The sequence below is a fragment of the Bufo gargarizans genome, chromosome 4 (genome assembly GCF_014858855.1).
Source record: "Bufo gargarizans isolate SCDJY-AF-19 chromosome 4, ASM1485885v1, whole genome shotgun sequence".
Classification (NCBI taxonomy): Eukaryota; Metazoa; Chordata; class Amphibia; order Anura; family Bufonidae; genus Bufo; species Bufo gargarizans.
In genome coordinates, this window is record NC_058083.1 from 534,715,676 (window position 1) to 534,736,873 (window position 21,198).

General features: G+C 43.9%; 1 protein-coding gene across 1 annotated transcript in view; it reads right to left on the reverse strand.

The window, feature by feature from the left end:
• Positions 1 to 20,976, reverse strand: part of LOC122934802 (oocyte zinc finger protein XlCOF8.4-like) — a 33,160-nt gene extending 12,184 nt beyond the window's left edge. Inside the window, exon 1 of the mRNA XM_044290503.1 lies at positions 20,917 to 20,976. The gene's annotated coding sequence lies outside the window, so the exon portion shown is untranslated. The remainder of the gene's footprint in view (positions 1 to 20,916) is intronic.
• Between the last annotated feature and the right edge of the window lie 222 nt (positions 20,977 to 21,198).

A 21,198-nucleotide genomic window follows, 5' to 3' on the forward strand; every position in this document is an offset into this window, starting at 1 on the left:
TTTGGTGTTAGTATGGCTGTGAAGCCGATCCGGGCTCTTACTGGGAGTAGCCAAAGTGCTCCAGGCCGGGTCTTTATTGGCCTATATAAAACCCAGCCGCCAGTCTCAGCTATGTATGGTTTATCCTCCATCTGACAGAGAAGCTTAGGAGTCCCTGTGTTTTGGGACCTGTGAATTTGTGCCATGCTAAAGGGCTGAGATCCGCATGACGGGAAACAGGCCCCTAAAGCCGTGGACTGCGGGTGTCACGGAAGGTGTACAGGAAACAAGACAACACAAAATAAACATACGACTCACTGGATCCAAAACTAAGAAACAAAAGGGAGACCCCTGCATCAGACCAGGCTCTCTTCCCTACTGCCCAGCCTATGCGATAATCATAGGCAGACGATCGCATATCCCCGCACCCCGACTGCACAACACCCGAACGCCCCACAATAGCGAGGGGACACAACCACCGGCCCCCTACATCAGACACGGAGGGAGCCAGGGCCACCCGGGATCCAGCAAACAGAAAAACACAAAAGGATGCACAACACTTATCTTGTAGAAGAGTGGGAAGTAGGATCAGCATGCACACACACTCCAGGAAGAAATATAAACCGCACACTGATGCAGTATGGGGAGGAATTTAAAGGGATGCAATCAGTCCAACTACATGACAGCTGAGAGAGGCTAACGAGATGAGGAACTGAAAGCAAAACAAAGGAAACTCAAGGAGGAGGTTCTGAAAGGCATCTGTCAGAGCTTCTCAGATGTCTGGTGGTGACAGTACCCCTCCTTCTACGAGTGGACTCCGGACACTCAGAGCCCACCTTCTCAGGATGGGACCTATGGAAAGCCCTGATGAGATGAGTGGCCTTAATGTCCGTCACTGGGACCCACATCCTCTCCTCAGGACCATAACCCTCCCAATGAACGAGGTACTAGAGAGAACCGCGGACAACACGAGAATCCACAATCCTAGAGACCTGAAATTCAAGATTACCATCAACCATAATCGGAGGAGGAGGCAAAGACGAGGGTACAATGGGTTGGACATAAGGTTTTAATAAGGACTTATGAAAAACATTATGGATCTTCCAAGTCTGAGGAAGATCAAGACGGTAGGCAACAGGATTGATGACAGACAAGATTTTGTAAGGCCCAATAAACTTAGGACCCAACTTCCAAGAGGGAACCTTCAATTTGATATTCTTAGTAGACAAACCACACCAGATCACCAACATTTAGGTCCGGACCAGGCACACGTCTCTTATCCGCCACACGCTTATATCTCTCACTCATGCTCTTTAGATTATCCTGAATCTTTTGCCAAATAGATGACAAAGACGAGGAGAATCTGTCCTCATCAGGTAAACCAGAAGACCCCTCTCCCGAGAATGTCCCAAACTGTGGATGAAACCCATATGCACCAAAAAATGGTGACTTATCAGAGGACTCCTGATGACGGTTATTTAAAGCAAACTCAGCAAGGGACAAAAAAGAACACTAATCCTCCTGATTCTCCGCCACAAAACAGCGCAGATATGTCTCCAGATTCTATTTGACGCGCTCTGTCTGGCCATTCGACTGCGGGTGGAAAGCAGAAGAGAATGACAACCGAACCCCCAAGCGAGAACAGAAAGCCTTCCAGAATCTGGAAACAAACTGCGTGCCCCTATCAGAGACTATGTCTGAAGGGATACCATGCAATTTGACAATGTGATCAATAAATGCCTGCGCCAGCGTCTTAGCATTGGGCAAGCCAGGAAAAGGGATGAAATGCACCATTTTGCTAAAACGGTCCACCACCACCAGAATCACAGTCTTCCCCGAGGAACGAGGCAGGTCCATTATGAAGTCCATGGACAGATGTGTCCAAGGACGGGAAGGAATGGGTAAGGGAAGGAGAGGACCTGATGGCCGTGAATGAGGGACTTTGGCACGAGCGCAGGTCTCGCAGGCTGCCACAAAACCCTCAACCGACTAACGAAGCGCCGGCCACCAGAATCTCCGAGCGATGAGATCCACTGTGGCTCTTGCCCCCGGGTGCCCAGCAAGGACCGTATCGTGGTGTTCCTTAAAAATCTTGTGTCTTAAAGCGAGAGGCACAAACAACCTCCCAGGAGGACAAAGATCAGGAGCCTCTGACTGGGCTACCTGCACCTCTGCCTCCAATTCAGGATAAAGAGCAGAGACCACCACACCTTCAGCCAAAATGGGACCCGGGTCTTCAAAATTCCCACCTCCCGGAAAACAACGTGACAGGGCATCTGCCTTCACATTCTTAACCCCAGGGCGGAAGGTGACAACAAAATTAAACCTTGAAAAGAACAAAGAGATGGTTTGGCCTGTCTCGGGTTCAGACGTTTGGCTGACTCCAAGTAGGCTAGATTTTTATGGTCAGTAAACACGGTAATAGGGTGTCTGGCTCCCTCTAGCCAATGGCGCCATTCCTCAAAAGCCAACTTGATGGCCAACAACTCCCTATCTCCCACATCGTAATTTCTCTCTGCTGAGGAGAGTTTCTTCGAGAAAAAGGCACACGGTCGCCATTTGGCAGGAGAGGAACCCTGAGACAAGACCGCCCCCACACCCACCTCAGAAGCATCAACCTCAACTATGAAGGGTAGAGAAATATCAGGTTGTACCAAGATGGGAGCGGAAGCAAAACTCTCCTTGATATTAGAAAAGGCCTTACGCGCCTCTACCGACCAGGAAGAAAAATCTACCCCCTTTCTGGTCATATCAGTGAGTGGTTTAACAACAGAGGAATAATTCAAAATAAACTTCCTGTAATAATTGGCAAAGCCCAAAAAACTTCTAATTCTCAGGAAGTTCCCACTCAAGCACAGCGCGGACCTTCTCGGGGTCCATGCGAAAACCAGAAGCGGAGAGAAGAAACCCCAGAAATTGAATTTCTGGAACCGCAAACACACATTTTTCCAGTTTCGCGTATAATTTATTCTCCCACAGGATGAGCAAGACCTGAGTTTTGAAATCAGGAGAAAAAATCAAAATGTCATCCAAATACACTAATACAAATTTCCCCATTAAATGATAAAAAATGCTGTTTACGAAATGCTGAAAAACGGCTGGAGCATTCATCAAACCAAAAGGCATAACCAAATTCTCAAAATGGCCCTCAGGGGTATTGAAGGCCGTCTTCCATTCGTCTCCTTCTCTGACCCTGACCAGGTTGTATGCCCCTCTTAGATCTAATTTGGAAAATACTTTAGCCCCAACAATCTGGTTAAACAGGTCCGGGATCAGAGGAAGCGGATAAGGGTCACGAATTGTGATACTGTTCAGCTCCCTGAAATCCAGACAAGGTCTTAAAGAACCATCTTTTTTCTTAACAAAGAAAAAACCAGCGGCAACAGGTAACTTTGAGGGTCGTATGTGTCCTTTTCTCAGACTCTCAGAGATATAAGCACGCATAGCGAGCCTTTCAGGTTGGGAGAGATTGTATAAACGAGATTTAGGCAGCTTGGCACCTGGGATGAGATTAATAGGGCAATCGTACTCCCTGTGCGGGGGCAAATCCTGAACTCCACTCTCAGAGAAGACATCCAAAAATTCAGAGAGAAAAGATGGTACAGTCTTAGTAGAAACCTCAGAAACAGATGTCGTGAGGCAATTCTCTCTGCAAAAGTCACTCCAACCATTTATTTGCCTCGCTTGCCAATCAATGGTGGGGTTATGTTTAGTGAGCCAGGGTAGCCCCAACACTAGAGGAGTAGGCAATCCGCTAAGAACGAAACATGACACATCCTCAACATGAGCATCACTCACAATTAAACGGATATTGTGAACTATGCCCTTTAATGATTTCTGAGAAAGTGGAGCGGAATCAATAGCAAAAACAGGAATATCCTTTCCCAAAGTGCATACCTGGAAACCATGAGTTATCGCAAATTGATTATCAATGAGATTGACAGCTGCTCCACTATCTACAAAAATTTCACAAAAAATGTTCTTGCTCTCTAGCGCCACCCTGACAGGCAGGACAAAACGGGAACTACAAGCAAACGGAAAACCTTCAATTTCCACCTCAACCCTGCCAATGTTAACAGATGGAACATTTTTAAAGGATTTTTTCCTTTTGGTTTCTTTATTACTCCCAAAAAACTGCCTGAATCTCCTAGAGGGACAAACATTTGCCAAATGATTTATACCTCCACAACAAAAACAAACCTTCCCATGCGGGCTGAATCTTCTATTGTCAGAGGCAATCAACCCCAGCTGCATGGGCTCCTGCTCAGAAGGGGTTGACAGCGACTGAGACCCCTGTGCACTGAATGGGACCGCTGCACTATCCTGGGATTGAGTATGACAGGAAGGAGTGATCTCTCCTCTCTCTCTAAGACGCCTGTCAATACGAACGGCCCGAGACATGGCAGAGCCCAAGGAGATCGGCCTCTCATGAAAGGCAAATGCATCTTTCAATCCCTCTGAAAGACCATGGCAAAATAGACTTCGGAGTGCAGCATCATTCCAACCAGTATCAGCTTCCCATCTCCGAAATTCTGAGCAGTATATCTCTGCGGATTGTTTACCCTGGCATAACAGACGTAGTCTAGACTCAGCCAAAGCAATACGATCCGGATCATTATATATCTGACCCAGGGCTAAAAATAATTCATCCACTGAACGGAGGGGCCGTGCCCCCACCGGCAGCGAAAAGGCCCACGACTGAGCGTTACCACTGAGCAGCGATATAATGATCCCCACCCTCCGTTCCTCATCACTAGAGGAATGGGGAAGAAGACGAAAATGGAGTTTGCAAGCCTCTCTAAAACAAACAAAATTCTCACTACCCCCGGAGAAAGTATCCGGAAGCGAGATCTTAGGCTTAGAACAAACTCTATGAACGTAAGCAGAAACGGTCACCTCAAACTGAGAGACAGTTTTCCGGAGATCTTCTACCTCCTGTGAAAGACCCTGCATGCGGTCAATCAAGGTTGAGACCGGATTCATGCTTAAGACGGTTTTGGCGGTTTATAATGTCACGGAAGGTGTACAGGAAACAAGACAACACAAAATAAACATACGACTCACTGGATCCAAAACTAAGGAACAAAAGGGAGACCCCTGCATCAGACCTGGCTCTCTCCCCTACTGCCCAGCCTATGCGATAATCCCAATGGCAGACAATCGCATATCCCCGCACCCCGACTGCACAACACCCGAACGCCCCACAATAGCAAGACATTTTTTTTTGTGTCACCAGACACGGAGGGAGCCAGGGCCACCCGGGATCCAGCAAACAGAAAAACACAAAAGGATGCACAACACTTATCTTGTAGAAGAGTGGGAAGTAGGATCAGCATGCACACACACTCCAGGAAGAAATATAAACCGCACACTGATGCAGTATGGGGAGGAATTTAAAGGGATGCAATCAGTCCAACTACATGACAGCTGAGAGAGGCTAACGAGATGAGGAACTGAAAGCAAAACAAAGGAAACTCAAGGAGGAGGTTCTGAAAGGCATCTGTCAGAGCTTCTCAGATGTCTGGTGGTGACAGCGGGTGGAAAACTGCTAAACAGGTGAATATTTTATTCTATGGACATTGCATGGTGTAAACGAAAACCAAGACTGTGAACGGTCATTAAATTTTTTCCTTATGTGTGAATAAACACCGAACTGTTTAACCACTTCAGCCCCCTTAGCTTAAACACCCTTAATGACCAGACCACTTTTTACAATTCTGCACTACACTATTTTCACGGTTTATTGCTCGGTCATACAACTTACCACCCAAATGAATTTTACCTCCTTTTCCTATCACTAATAGAGTTTTGATTTGGTGGTATTTCATTGCTGCTGACATTTTTACTTTTTTTGTTATTATCGAAATTTACAGAAATTTTAGCAAAAAAATGTCATTTTTCACTTTCAGTTGTAAATTCTTTTTTTTTTAAACTACATTTCTATATAAATGTTTCTCTAAATTTATTGTTCTACATGTCTTTGATAAAAAAAATGAAATAAGTGTATATTTATTGGTTTGCACAAAAGTTATAGCGTTTACAAACTATGGTAAAATAAATGTGAATTTCCGCATTTTGAAGCAGCTCTGACTTTCTGAGCACCTGTCATGTTTCCTGAGGTTCTACAATGGACATACAGTAGAAACATCCTACAAATGACCCCATTTCGGAAAGTAGAAACCCTAAGGTATTCGCTGATGGGCATAGTGAGTTCATAGAACTTTTTATTTTTTGTCACAAGTTAGCGGAAAATGATGATTTTTTTTTTCTTACAAAGTCTCATATTCTACTAACTTGTGAGAAAAAATAAAAACTTCCATGAACTCACTATGCCCATCACGAAATACCTTTGGGGGTTTTCTTTCCAAAATGGGGTCACTTGTGGGGTATTTATACTGCCCTGGCATTTTAGGGGCCCTAATGCGTGAGAAGTAGTTTGAAATCCAAATGTGTAAAAAATGCCCTGCAAAATCCTAAAGGTGCTCTTTAGAATTTGGGTGTATCGCCGTACTCAGAAGAAGTAGGGCAATGTGTTTTGGGTTGTCTTTTTACATATACCCATGCTGGGTGAGAGAAATATCTCTCTAAAAGACAACTTTTCCCATTTTTTTATACAAAGTTGTCATTTGACCGAGATATTTATCTCACCCAGCATGGGTATATGTAATAAGATACCCCAAAACACATTGCCCAACTTCTCCTGAGTACGGCGATACCACATGTGGGACACTTTTTTGCAGCCTAGGTGGGCAAAGGGGCCCAAATTCCTTTTAGGAGGGCATTTTTAGACATTTGGATTCCAGACTTTTTCTCACGCTTTAGGGCCCCTAAAATGCCAGGGCAGTATAAATACCCCACATGTGACCCTGTTTTGGAAAGAAGACACCTCAAGGTATTTCGTGAGGGGCATGGCGAGTTTTTTTGGCACAAGTTAGCGGAAATTGATTTTTTTATTTTTTTTTTCTCACAAAGTCTCCCTTTCCGCTAACTTGGGACAAAAATTTCAATCTTTCATGGACTCAATATGCCCCTCAGCGAATACCTTGGGGTGTCTTCTTTTCAAAATGGGGTCATTTGTGGGGTGTTTGTACTGCCCTGGCATTTGAGGGTCTCCGCAATCTTACATGTATGGCCAGCATTAGAAGTTTCTGCTATTCTCCTTATATTGAGCATACGGGTAATGACTTTTTTTTTCCGTTCAGCCTCTGGGCTTAAAGAAAAAATGAACGGCACAGATTTCTTCATTCGCATCGATCAATGTGGATGAAAAAATCTCTGCCCAAAAAAAAAAAAAAAGAGGGGAAAGGCGTCTGCCAGGACATAGGAGCTCCGCCCAACATCCAAACCCACTCACCCATATGCCCTGGCAAACCCAATTTCTCCATTCACATCAATCGATGTGGATGAATAAATCATTGCCGGGATTTTTACTTTTTTTATATACAAAGTGTTTGCCAAAGCATACGAACACCGCCGCCCCCTCAGCTCATATGCCTCGGCAAACGTATCTTTTACTGCAGAGGAGAAATCTCCTCTTGCAGCGCCGCATACACCAACTTTTGTGTAATCTCACAGCAGCGCAATGCTTCTGTCAGAATGCACATCAGTGCTGCAGCTGGTTCATCGGTTGGTCCACCTAGAAGGTAAAAAAACAAAACAAAAAAAAAAAAAAACAGGCCGCAACACAATACATTTATTAACATTAACTTTATAGAACATTTGAACAGAACATTAACTTTTAAAATCTTTTTTGAACTTTTGAAACATTAACTTATTTGCTTACCTGTGATTTATTTAATTTTTGTTTGAGGTCTCAGCAACGACACTGGGGAAATGTCGCTCGTGTAGACGGCTCACTACACTGGTGGTTGGGGCCAGGGAACCTCCTGGATACAGGAGGTTCTCGATGATCTCTTCCTGAAATTTGAGGAAGGATCCTGTTCTCCCAGCCTTACTGTAGAGAACAAAACTATTATATACAGCCAACTGAATAAAATATACAGACACCTTCTTATACCAGCGTCTGGTCCTGCGGGAAAGTAAATAAGGAGCCAACATCTGGTCATTGAAGTCCACCCCTCCCATGAGCGAATTATAGTCGTGGACACAGAGGGGCTTTTCAATGACACTGGTTGCCCATTCAATTTGGATTGTCGTGTCTGCGTGAATGGAGGAGAGCATGTAAACGTCATGCTTGTCTCTCCATTTCACCGCGAGTAGTTCTTCGTTACACAAGGCAGCCCTCTCCCTCCTTGCAAGACGGGTGGTAACGAGCCGTTGGGGGAAGCCCCGGCGACTAGGTCGCGCGGAGCAACAGCAGCCAATCTGTTCTAAAAACAAATGCCTGAAGAGGGGCACACTTGTGTAAAAAATGTCCACATAAAGATGGTACCCCTTGCCAAATAAGGGTGACACCAAGTCCCAGACTGTCTTCCTACTGCTCCCCAGGTAGTCAGGGCAACCGACCGGCTCCAGGGTCTCATCTTTACCCTCAGACACGAAATGTGTGCGTATAGCCTGTGGCCCTTTCACAGAGCTTATACAATTTGACCCCATACCGGGCGCGCTTGCTTGGGATGTATTGTTTGAAGCCAAGGCGCCCGGTAAAATGTATAAGGGACTCGTCTACGCAGATGTTTTGCTCAGGGGTATACAAATCTGCAAATTTGGGGTTAAAGTGGTCTATGAGGGGCCGAATTTTGTGGAGCCGGTCAAAAGCTGGGTGGCCTCTGGGACGGGAGGTGGTGTTATCGCTAAAGTGCAGGAAACGCAGGATGGTCTCAAATCGTGTCCTGGACATGGCAGCAGAGAACATGGGCATGTGATAAATTGGGTTCGTGGACCAATATGACCGCAATTCATGCTTTTTTGTTAGACCCATGTTGAGGAGAAGGCCCAGAAAAAAAATTCATTCGGAAACTTGGACGGGTTTCCACCGGAAAGACTGGGCATAAAAGCTTCCCGGGTTGGCGGCTATAAATTAAGTGGCATACCGATTTGAATCTGCCACGACTAAGTCCAAGAGCTCCCCAGTCAAGAACAGCTCAAAAAATCCCAGGGCCGACATGAACTCCAGACTGGGCGGTGAAAGGGGGAACTACTGGTGCGGCTGAAGTTGGGGGCTGCCAATCAGGGTTTGCCAGCACCTAAGGGACTCTACAGGCCTGTCTGTGCGGTGGCTGCGACGGGGGTACTAATGCACGTGCCACCGTACCGGCTTCAACTGCCCTTCTGGTGCTCGCCACTTCACCATGTTGTACGGCAGTGCTGGTACTAGGTCCAGGATGGGCTGCGCTGCTGGTGTATGCCTCACCACGTAATCCAACAGCGCCAGCCCCACTCTGCTGCCCTTGAAGCGGATCCTGCGCAACCTGTGGTCTAGCAACACGGGGCCGGGTACGCCTGGTGGTATCAGGGACCTCAACCTCCTCGTCCAAACTTTGGGTCTGACTGCCACTGCTTTCTACAGGTTCATATTCTGACCCGCTGGATTCGTCAGAAGAGGGTTCCCATTCATCATCTGACTGGGTCAGAATCCTGTAGGCCTCTTAAGAAGAATACCCCTTATTTGCCATTTGGTCAACTAAATTTAGGGGGTATTCCCTGAGACTACCCAAGAAAAAAAGCAAGCCTGTCTTACAAATGGGAGGCTAGCGAAGTACGGGAAGCCGCTGTGATTGATAAAAAAAAAATCAAAACTGATTTTGCAGTGTAGTGATTGTGCAGTGATCAAAAAAAAATTAAAAAATTGTCACTGCGGCGGGGCAGCGTGGGTGTACGCACGTGTGGGCGACCGATCAGGCCTGATCGGGCAAACACTATTTTGGGTGGAGGGCGAGCTAAGGTGACACTAATACTATTATAGATCTGACTGATCAGTTCTGATCACTTACAGATACTATAAAAGTACCAATGCTGATTAGCGATACGCTAATCAGCGAATCAGTGACTGCGGTGCGGTGGGCGCTAACTACCTAACAAAGGGGCCTGAACTATCCTAAAACCTAACTGTTAATACTAGTGAAAAAAAAAAGTGACCGTTTACACTGATCACTTTTTTCCCTTTCACTAGGTGATTGACAGGGGTGATCAAGGGGTTAATTGGGGTGATGGGGGTGATCTGGGGGCTGAGTGTACTGTTTGGTGTACTCACTGTGATGTCTGCTCCTCTGCTGGGACCAACCGACGAAAAGGACCAGCAGAGGAGCACAGAAGCCATTTAACACATTATATTTATAAATATAATGTGTTAACTGGCTTCTGATTCGATTTTTTTAAAATCACCAGCCTGCCAGTAATGATCATTGGCTGGCAGGCTGGTGACTACATACTCCTTTAACTTTTGCCGGCCCGCAATGCGCATGTGCGGGCCGGCTCTGCCCGAAATCTCGCGTCTCGCGAGATGACGCCCCGGCGCGTCCAGGAGGAATAACAGGGCCGCCGCCAAGACGCAATCCTGCATACGGCGGTCCTGTAGTAGTTAAGTTAAAGACTTTGTCATTTCCGCTATACTGCGTCCGCTACCCTGTCTACCAGAGAAAAACCCCTCTATATATATATATATATATATATATATATATATACACATACACATATACACACACACACGAGAAGCTATATAATATCTCTGTACTGTGCGGTGATGATAGTGTAGGGGGAGTATGTAATATATATATATACACATGAGAAGCTATATAATATCTCTATACTGTGCGGTGATGATAGTGTAGGGAGTGTATGTAATATATATATACATGAGAAGCTATATAATATCTCTATACTGTGCGGTGATGATAGTGTAGGGGGTGTATGTAATATATATATATACATGAGAAGCTATATAATATCTCTATACTGTGCAGTGATGATAGTGTAGGGGGTGTATGTAATATATATATATACATGAGAAGCTATATAATATCTCTATACTGTGCGGTGATGATAGTGTAGGGGGTGTATGTAATATATACAGGTCCTTCTCACAAAATTTGCATATTGTGATAAAGTTCATTATTTTCTGTAATGTATTGATAAACATTAGACTTTCATATATTTTAGATTCATTACACACAACTGAAGTAGTTCAAGCCTTTTTTTGTTTTAATATTGATGATTTTGGCTTACAGCTCATAAAAAAAACCAAATCCCTATCTAAAAAAATTAGCATATCATGAAAGGGTTCTCTAAACGAGCTATTAACCTAATCATCTGAATCAACTAATTAACTCTAAACACCTGCAAAAGATTCCTGAGGCTTTTAAAAACTCCCAGCCTGGTTCATTACTCAAAACCGCAATCATGGGTAAGACTGCCGACCTGACTGCTGTCCAGAAGGCCATCATTGACACCCTCAAGCAAGAGGGTAAGACACAGAAAGAAATTTCTGAACGAATAGGCTGTTCCCAGAGTGCTGTATCAAGGCACCTCAGTGGGAAGTCTGTGGCAAGGAAAAAGTGTGGCAGAAAACGCTGCACAACGAGAAGAGGTGACCGGACCCTGAGGAAGATTGTGGAGAAGGACCGATTCCAGACCTTGGGGACCTGCGGAAGCAGTGGACTGAGTCTGGAGTAGAAACATCCAGAGCCCCCGTGTGCAGGCGTGTGCAGGCGTGTGCAGGAAATGGGCTACAGGTGCCGCATTCCCCAGAAACAGCGGCAGAAGCGCCTGACCTGGGCTACAGAGAAGCAGCACTGGACTGTTGCTCAGTGGTCCAAAGTACTTTTTTCGGATGAAAGCAAATTTTGCATGTCATTCGGAAATCAAGGTGCCAGAGTCTGGAGGAAGACTGGGGAGAGGGAAATGCCAAAATGCCTGAAGTCCAGTGTCAAGTACCCACAGTCAGTGATGGTCTGGGCACCATGTCAGCTGCTGGTGTTGGTCCACTGTGTTTTATCAAGGGCAGGGTCAATGCAGCTGCTATCAGGAGATTTTGGAGCACTTCATGCTTCCATCTGCTGAAAAGCTTTATGGAGATGAAGATTTCATTTTTCAGCACGACCTGGCACCTGCTCACAGTGCTAAAACCACTGGTAAATGGTTTACTGACCATGGTATTACTGGGCTCAATTGGCCTGCCAACTCTCCTGACCTGAACCCCATAGAGAATCTGTGGGATATTGGGAAGAGAAAGTTGAGAGACGCAAGACCCAACACTCTGGATGAGCTTAAGGCCGCTATCGAAGCATCCTGGGCCTCCATAACACCTCAGCAGTGCCACAGGCTGATGGCCTCCATGCCACGCCGCATTGAAGCCTCCTGGGCCTCCATAACACCTCAGCAGTGCCACAGGCTGATTGCCTCCATGCCACGCCGCATTGAAGCAGTCATTTCTGCAAAAGGATTCCCGACCAAGTATTGAGGGCAGAACTGAACATAATTATTTGAAGGTTGACTTTTTTTGTATTAAAACCACTTTTCTTTTATTGGTCGGATGAAATATGCTAATTTTTTTAGATAGGAATTTTGGGTTTTCATGAGCTGTGGCCAAAATCATCAATATTAAAACAAAAAAAAGGCTTGAACTACTTCAGTTGGTGTGTAATGAATCTAAAATATATGAAAGTCTAATGTTTATCAGTACATTACAGAAAATAATGAACTTTATCACAATATGCTAATTTTTGGAGAAGGACCTGTATATACATGAGAAGCTATATAATATCTCTATACTGTGCGGTGATGATAGTGTAGGGGGTGTATGTAATATATATATATACATGAGAAGCTATATAATATCTCTATACTGGGCGGTGATGATAGTGTAGGGGGTGTATGTAATATATATATACACATGAGAAGCTATATAATATCTCTATACTGTGCGGTGATGATAGTGTAGGGGGTGTATGTAATATATATATACATGAGAAGCTATATAATATCTCTATACTGTGCAGTGATGATAGTGTAGGGGGTGTATGTAATATATATATATACATGAGAAGCTATATAATATCTCTATACTGTGCGGTGATGATAGTGTAGGGGGTGTATGTAATATATATATACACATGAGAAGCTATATAATATCTATACTGTGCGGTGATGATAGTGTAGGGGGTGTATGTAATATATATATACATGAGAAGCTATATAATATCTCTATACTGTGCGGTGATGATAGTGTAGGGGGTGTATGTAATATATATATACACATGAGAAGCTATATAATATCTCTATACTGTGCGGTGATGATAGTGTAGGGGGTGTATGTAATATATATATATACACATGAGAAGCTATATAATATCTCTATACTGTGCGGTGATGATAGTGTAGGGGGTGTATGTAATATATATATATACATGAGAAGCTATATAATATCTCTATACTGTGCGGTGATGATAGTGTAGGGGGTGTATGTAATATATATATATACATGAGAAGCTATATAATATCTCTATACTGTGCGGTGATGATAGTGTAGGGGGGTGTATGTAATATATATATATACATGAGAAGCTATATAATATCTCTATACTGTGCGGTGATGATAGTGTAGGGGGTGTATGTAATATATATATATATACATGAGAAGCTATATAATATCTCTATACTGTGCGGTGATGATAGTGTAGGGGGTGTATGTAATATATATATATATACATGAGAAGCTATATAATATCTCTATACTGTGCGGTGATGATAGTGTAGGGGGTGTATGTAATATATATATATATACATGAGAAGCTATATAATATCTCTATACTGTGCAGTGATGATAGTGTAGGGGGTGTATGTAATATATATATATACACATGAGAAGCTATATAATATCTCTATACTGTGCGGTGATGATAGTGTAGGGGGTGTATGTAATATATATATATACATGAGAAGCTATATAATATCTCTATACTGTGCGGTGATGATAGTGTAGGGGGTGTATGTAATATATATATATACATGAGAAGCTATATAATATCTCTATACTGTGCGGTGATGATAGTGTAGGGGGTGTATGTAATATATATATACACATGAGAAGCTATATAATATCTCTATACTATGCGGTGATGATAGTGTAGGGTGTATGTAATATATATATATATACATGAGAAGCTATATAATATCTCTATACTGTGCGGTGATGATAGTGTAGGGGGTGTATGTAATATATATATATACATGAGAAGCTATATAATATCTCTATACTGTGCGGTGATGATAGTGTAGGGGGTGTATGTAATATATATATATACATGAGAAGCTATATAATATCTCTATACTGTGCGGTGATGATAGTGTAGGGGGTGTATGTAATATATATATACATGATCAGCTATCTAATATCTCTATACTGTGCGGTGATGATAGTGTAGGGGGTGTATGTAATATATATATATACATGAGAAGCTATATAATATCTCTATACTGTGCGGTGATGATAGTGTAGGGGGTGTATGTAATATATATATATACATGAGAAGCTATATAATATCTCTATACTGTGGGTGATGATAGTGTAGGGGGTGTATGTAATATATATATATATACATGAGAAGCTATATAATATCTCTATACTGTGCAGTGATGATAGTGTAGGGGGTGTATGTAATATATATATATATATATATACACATGAGAAGCTATATAATATCTCTATACTGTGCAGTGATGATAGTGTAGGGGGTGTATGTAATATATATATATACATGAGAAGCTATATAATATCTCTATACTGTGCGGTGATGATAGTGTAGGGGGTGTATGTAATATATATATATATACACATGAGAAGCTATATAATATCTCTATACTGTGCGGTGATGATAGTGTAGGGGGTGTATGTAATATATATATACATGAGAAGCTATATAATATCTCTATACTGTGCGGTGATGATAGTGTAGGGGGTGTATGTAATATATATATACACATGAGAAGCTATATAATATCTCTATACTGTGCAGTGATGATAGTGTAGGGGGTGTATGTAATATATATATACACATGAGAAGCTATATAATATCTCTATACTGTGCGGTGACTGATAGTGTAGGGGGTGTATGTAATATATATATACATGAGAAGCTATATAATATCTCTATACTGTGCGGTGATGATAGTGTAGGGGGTGTATGTAATATATATATACACATGAGAAGCTATATAATATCTCTATACTGTGCGGTGATGATAGTGTAGGGGGTGTATGTAATATATATATATACATGAGAAGCTATATAATATCTCTATACTGTGCAGTGATGATAGTGTAGGGGGTGTATGTAATATATATATATATATATGAGAAGCTATATAATATCTCTATACTGTGCGGTGATGATAGTGTAGGGGGTGTATGTAATATATATATATACATGAGAAGCTATATAATATCTCTATACTGTGCGGTGATGATAGTGTAGGGGGTGTATGTAATATATATATATATACACATGAGAAGCTATATAATATCTCTATACTGTGCGGTGATGATAGTGTAGGGGTGTATGTAATATATATATATACATGAGAAGCTATATAATATCTCTATACTGTGCGGTGATGATAGTGTAGGGGGTGTATGTAATATATATATACATGAGAAGCTATATAATATCTCTATACTGTGCGGTGATGATAGTGTAGGGGGTGTATGTAATATATATATATACACATGAGAAGCTATATAATATCTCTATACTGTGCGGTGATGATAGTGTAGGGGGTGTATGTAATATATATATATACATGAGAAGCTATATAATATCTCTATACTGTGCGGTGATTATAGTGTAGGGGGTGTATGTAATATATATATACATGAGAAGCTATATAATATCTCTATACTGTGCGGTGATGATAGTGTAGGGGGTGTATGTAATATATATATATACATGAGAAGCTATATAATATCTCTATACTGTGCAGGTGATGATAGTGTAGGGGGTGTATGTAATATATATATACACATGAGAAGCTATATAATATCTCTATACTGTGCGGTGATGATAGTGTAGGGGGTGTATGTAATATATATATATACACATGAGAAGCTATATAATATCTCTATACTGTGCAGTGATGATAGTGTAGGGGGTGTATGTAATATATATATACACATGAGAAGCTATATAATATCTCTATACTATGCGGTGATGATAGTGTAGGGTGTATGTAATATATATATATACACATGAGAAGCTATATAATTTCTCTATACTGTGCGGTGATGATAGTGTAGGGGGTGTATGTAATATATATATACACATGAGAAGCTATATAATATCTCTATACTGTGCGGTGATGATAGTGTAGGGGGTGTATGTAATATATATATATACATGAGAAGCTATATAATATCTCTATACTGTGCGGTGATGATAGTGTAGGGGGTGTATGTAATATATATATACACATGAGAAGCTATATAATATCTCTATACTGTGCGGTGATGAGTGAGGAGAAGTCCTGTCCTCTGATTACTGCTGCCGGTCAGTGATGGGAGCGGCGTCTGTCTCTCTGTATGTACACAGACGTGTATTCTCATGTACAGACGCCGCGTGTGCACTTATCTACATACTACTGTGCAGACAATCCCCGGTCACGGCCGTCATCACCGAGTCACCGATCTCATCCCCTTTCTAGGGACATTCCTCTCACACTGAGGTTCTATCACCAGGAGAAGACATCACTGTGTGATCTGTGGGGTCCGGGGACAAGGATGGGACTGACGGGGGGCAGCACCGGTTCAGCGCGGCCTCTCCTCCACAGTCCCTGCTCATTAGAGCTCCGGCCTCCGCTGTGCAGGGACAGTGAGGAGAGGACACAGCGCTGCAGCCCCTTCATCTAGAAGAGGTTGTCCCCACCGATCACACACTGACTCCATATCCTAGTGATATCACAGAACATTGTGTGATGGAAGACCCCTCTAATCCAGGAGAACATCCCCTCTTACAGGGGTCTGGGGGTCTCCTAATATTCCAGGGGGAGAGCAGACATGTCTGAGGAGAACTCCCCTCCTGACCTCCAGACTGTGTGAGCAGAGACTCTCTATGGCCGGTGCTGCCCCCTGCTGGCTGGACCTGCTATATATCACTAGTGTTGAGCGAGCATGCTCGGCCGAATACCAGTTTGGCTCAAGCATTGCTATGCTCGGCACATGGCGGTACTTGGCTGAGTACCGCATGTGCTCGAGCGCAATGCTCGAGTCTCCTCCACGCACGTTTCGCGGATGCTAAGCAGCCAATAGACGTGCAGGTAAGTATTGCCCTCACTGTAATGCCAGTAGCCATGTTGTCTACTGGCATTACAGTGATTGACTGGCCGGAACGCGTCATTGGGTGCTATATAGCACCCGATGACGCGTGTTCGGCTCATTCTAAGTCAGGGAGAGCTGAGCATAGGAAGGGACAGACAGTGTAGGGAGTGTGAATAAATGTAATTTTTCTACAAAAACTTTTCAGAGACCCAAAAGTCCTTGTAAGGACTATTGTGTGTGACAGCAGCAATATATATTTTTATTGCATCCTGCGCAAAATACTGTGTAATAGGCCGCTGCGGACAGTTAAATTATTCGCATCCCTAAAATATCAGTGACCTCCATTACACTTTTTCCGTAGACGCTGCGAACTGCGACATTACTTGTGGTACCTGTCCTGTATAACGTTTCTTCATTACAAATACCTTTGTAAATTTTTTGTACTTACATTTCCAAATCCTGCGCTACTGTACGTGTGACAGACTTTCAAGAATATATCACATTTAATATGAAGAAGGCGAGCAGTAGGGGATGTGGAAGTGGCCGTGATGCTGATGGGTGGGTGGCTTGTAGGAACGCGCTGTAAAACGCTCAGGTGTGAACCCAGCCTGACTCTGGTGGAGAGGACAAGCAAAACGGTGCAATACCAGATCCTTGTTGAAAAATTGCTCCAAAAATTTCCAGCTGACAACGCTGGCTGCAGAGTACGTAGTTCCTTGGGAAACCGAGGAGGGGAGACGAGGGGAACACACAGCAGATTCCAACAGAGGCAGGGCAACACTCTCCAAAGCTGGGACAGTTTCATGACACCCCTGCCAGCACCCTCACCCTGATGTGCGGCCTAGTGTCACAAGGAGGGAAACATTTTGGAAGATGGTAAAGGAGTACATAGCAGACTGTGTCAGCATCCTCAGTGATCCATCAGTGCCTTACAACTACTGGGTGTCCAAGCTGGACACGTGGCACGAACTTGCGCTCTACACTTTGGAGATGTTGGCCTGCCCTGCCGCCAGCGTTTTGTCTGAGTGTATATTTAGTGCTGCTGGTGGAATTATAACAGATAAGCGTATCCGCCTGTCAACTGAAAATGCTGACTCCCTACTGCACCAGAGGAAAGCGGCTGAACATAAAGGCACTTTAAATGTGTTTTTTATAATGTACTGAATGCACTGTATTCCCATGTACCCCTTCCACCACAAACAAGGGTATATGGTTGAATCTTCCTTTTTCTCATCCTCCTCCTCCTCTTCCATCATATCAACATGCTTATTCGTCACATATAATGCCTTCGCATATAATGTTTTACAGGGTCAGCTCACCTGAAGGTCCTCGCATTTAATTTTTTAAAGGGTCAGCTCACCAGCAGGCCCGCACCTCAAATCTTTTACAGGGTCAGCTCACCAGCAGGCCTGCACCTTTAAATCTTTTACACGGTCCGCTCACCAGCAGGCCCGCACCTCAAATCTTTTACAGGGTCAGCTCACCTGAAGGCCCTCGCAATTTAATTTTTTAGAGGGTCAGCTCACCTGCATCCACTCGCATATAATGTTTTACAGGGTCAGCTCATCAGAAGGCCCGCACCTAAAATCTTTTACAGTGTCAGCTCACCAGCAGGCCTGCACATAAAATCTTTTACATGGTCAGCTCACCAGGAGGCCCTCGCATATAATTTTTTACAGGGTCAGCTCACCAGCGGGTCTTCACCTACACTCTTTTACAGGGTCAGCTCACCTGCAGGCCCGTGCACCTAAAATCTTTTAAAGGGTCAGCTCACCTGCAGGCCCGCACCTAAAATCTTTTACAGGGTCAGCTCACCTGCAGGCCTGCACCGTAAATCTTTTACAGGGTCAGCTCATCTGCAGTCCCTCACTTAATTATACCTAATAGGTAATTTGCGCGCATGCTGCCTTGCTTGGATGTGGTAGTCGTAGCTGTTTCTTAGGCTCCCTGTCCGGAATCAAACTATAATTCCCCCGTAACCCATGGTCACCATGGTTTGGGCTGAAAATAACATCGAGAGTTGATAGGGCAGACATCCAAATGGATAGTCGTTGTAACGGGGATGTTATCTAGAGTCACCAAAGCGGCAGCAGGCCCTCGCCCATGTTTTAGATGGTCAGATCAGCAGGCCCTTGCTCCAAATGTTTTTGAGGGTCACCAGCAGGCCATCATCAATAATTTTTCAAGGCTGTGTATGATGCCCTCCTTTATGTGTAATAAAGGGTGTATTGTAGTGCCGATTCCTTGCAATTTCTGGCAGCCCTTTCACTTAGTGCATAGGCTTTATGAGTGTAGGAGTCCCACTACCTGAACAATTGTACCACAATGTGAATGAGGCCCTCCTTTATGTGATATACAGGTTGTATCGGAGTGCCTCTTCCTTGCACTTTATATACAAGTAAATATACAGGAAGGAACGTTTTATAACAATTTTTCCTCTAAAATCAATTTTTTTTCTTCGGTTTTGTGCGTATTATTGTCAGTCTGTAAAATTGGCGTACTACTTGGACAACACCATTCCCAGCTGTCACGGCGGTGAGTGGGGGGGACCCCCCACCGTGCCTCGGCGTTCGCTGCAATGCAGGAAAGCAGGAAACAGGGAGCAGGACACCTCCTAACGCGAGGATCTCCCTAAAATCCTAATGCATGAGCCACCTCAAAAGGTAAGGGGGCTCATGCTCTCCAATCTAGGACCCTAGGTATCCCTGCTATGCCCTAAGCCTGAAGACAGGGCAGAGACCACCCATTCATCCAGCACAACGGATTCATGGTGTCTCCAGAAGCCCAGCAGCTGGCCACCAACTAGACAGGGTTCACAGCCGGACAGGTAAGTAATAAAAGGCAATAGACAACCTAGGTTACCAGAACTTACCTGCCGCCGACGAGATGGACCAAAACGCACTGTCTAGATGTTTGCTTAAACCCCTCCAGGAAAGCAGCCCCCTTTATGAGGAAACACACTACAACACAATAACCTCCAAACAAGGCCCACCCCATAACAACATACACCAGGTGGGAGAGGGAAAACAGAAACACGCTGGTGTCCCACACAGAGCAAGGGAAACAATATAATAAATAAGGATGGCTCACACAGACAGGAACATTCAGCCAGGGAGCAAAGCTCCTACACAGACTGACAACAAAATCAAAACTGACCACAGGCTCCACCACACCAACATATAAGGAGGCCTGAGGTCACACCCACCACACCTAGCAAACACACCTTAACCCCGTGCACACCAAACGGAGAAAGTGCACACATACAAACACACGTTGCCAGAGGCAACCGCATGCGTTGACACCGAGCCGCCTAGCAACAAGCTCAGGCTGCTACACTGCCAACAACACCATGTTGCCAGCGGCAACCGCATGTGAGGCTACCAACAGCCCTCACCTGCGGTAAACAACCAAACCTGGCCACTGGCAACTGCATGCGGCTCTAAGAGTCACGACCATGACCATAGTCGTGACACCAGCAGAGACCTGCGAGTACAAGATGCATCCAGACATCCTCCCCATGCTGTTCCCGAACCATTTCAGCAGGGTTTCCATCAATTTCTGACCTTTTCCTATGAACCAGGCACCATCCCCTCTTCAGAGCAGATGCTGCCTGGTTTAATGCGCGGGTTCTCCCATCGGCTTCCATTATACTCGGGTGCTCGGTCAACACTATATATCACCTATAGAACCGCTCCATTCTAATAAACCTAGAACCAAGACCAATAACTGACCTGCAGATCTCACCTCCTGGGGCTGCAGGACCTGCGATGATGTCACAGTCATGTGATCAGGTACATGAGATGGAGGTAATGTTTAGTGGCTGTAGGACCTTGGATGATGTCATACTGGTCACATGACTGGAATTTAAAAAAAGTGAAAAGCCTTTACTGCTTTACTCCTCCCCTTATGTGACTGATCACATGACCATGACATCATCAAAGGTCCTGTAGTCATTAGAGTATAATGTCTGTAGATGGGTAATGCCTAGACTGTATGGGTTCATGAGAGGTTTA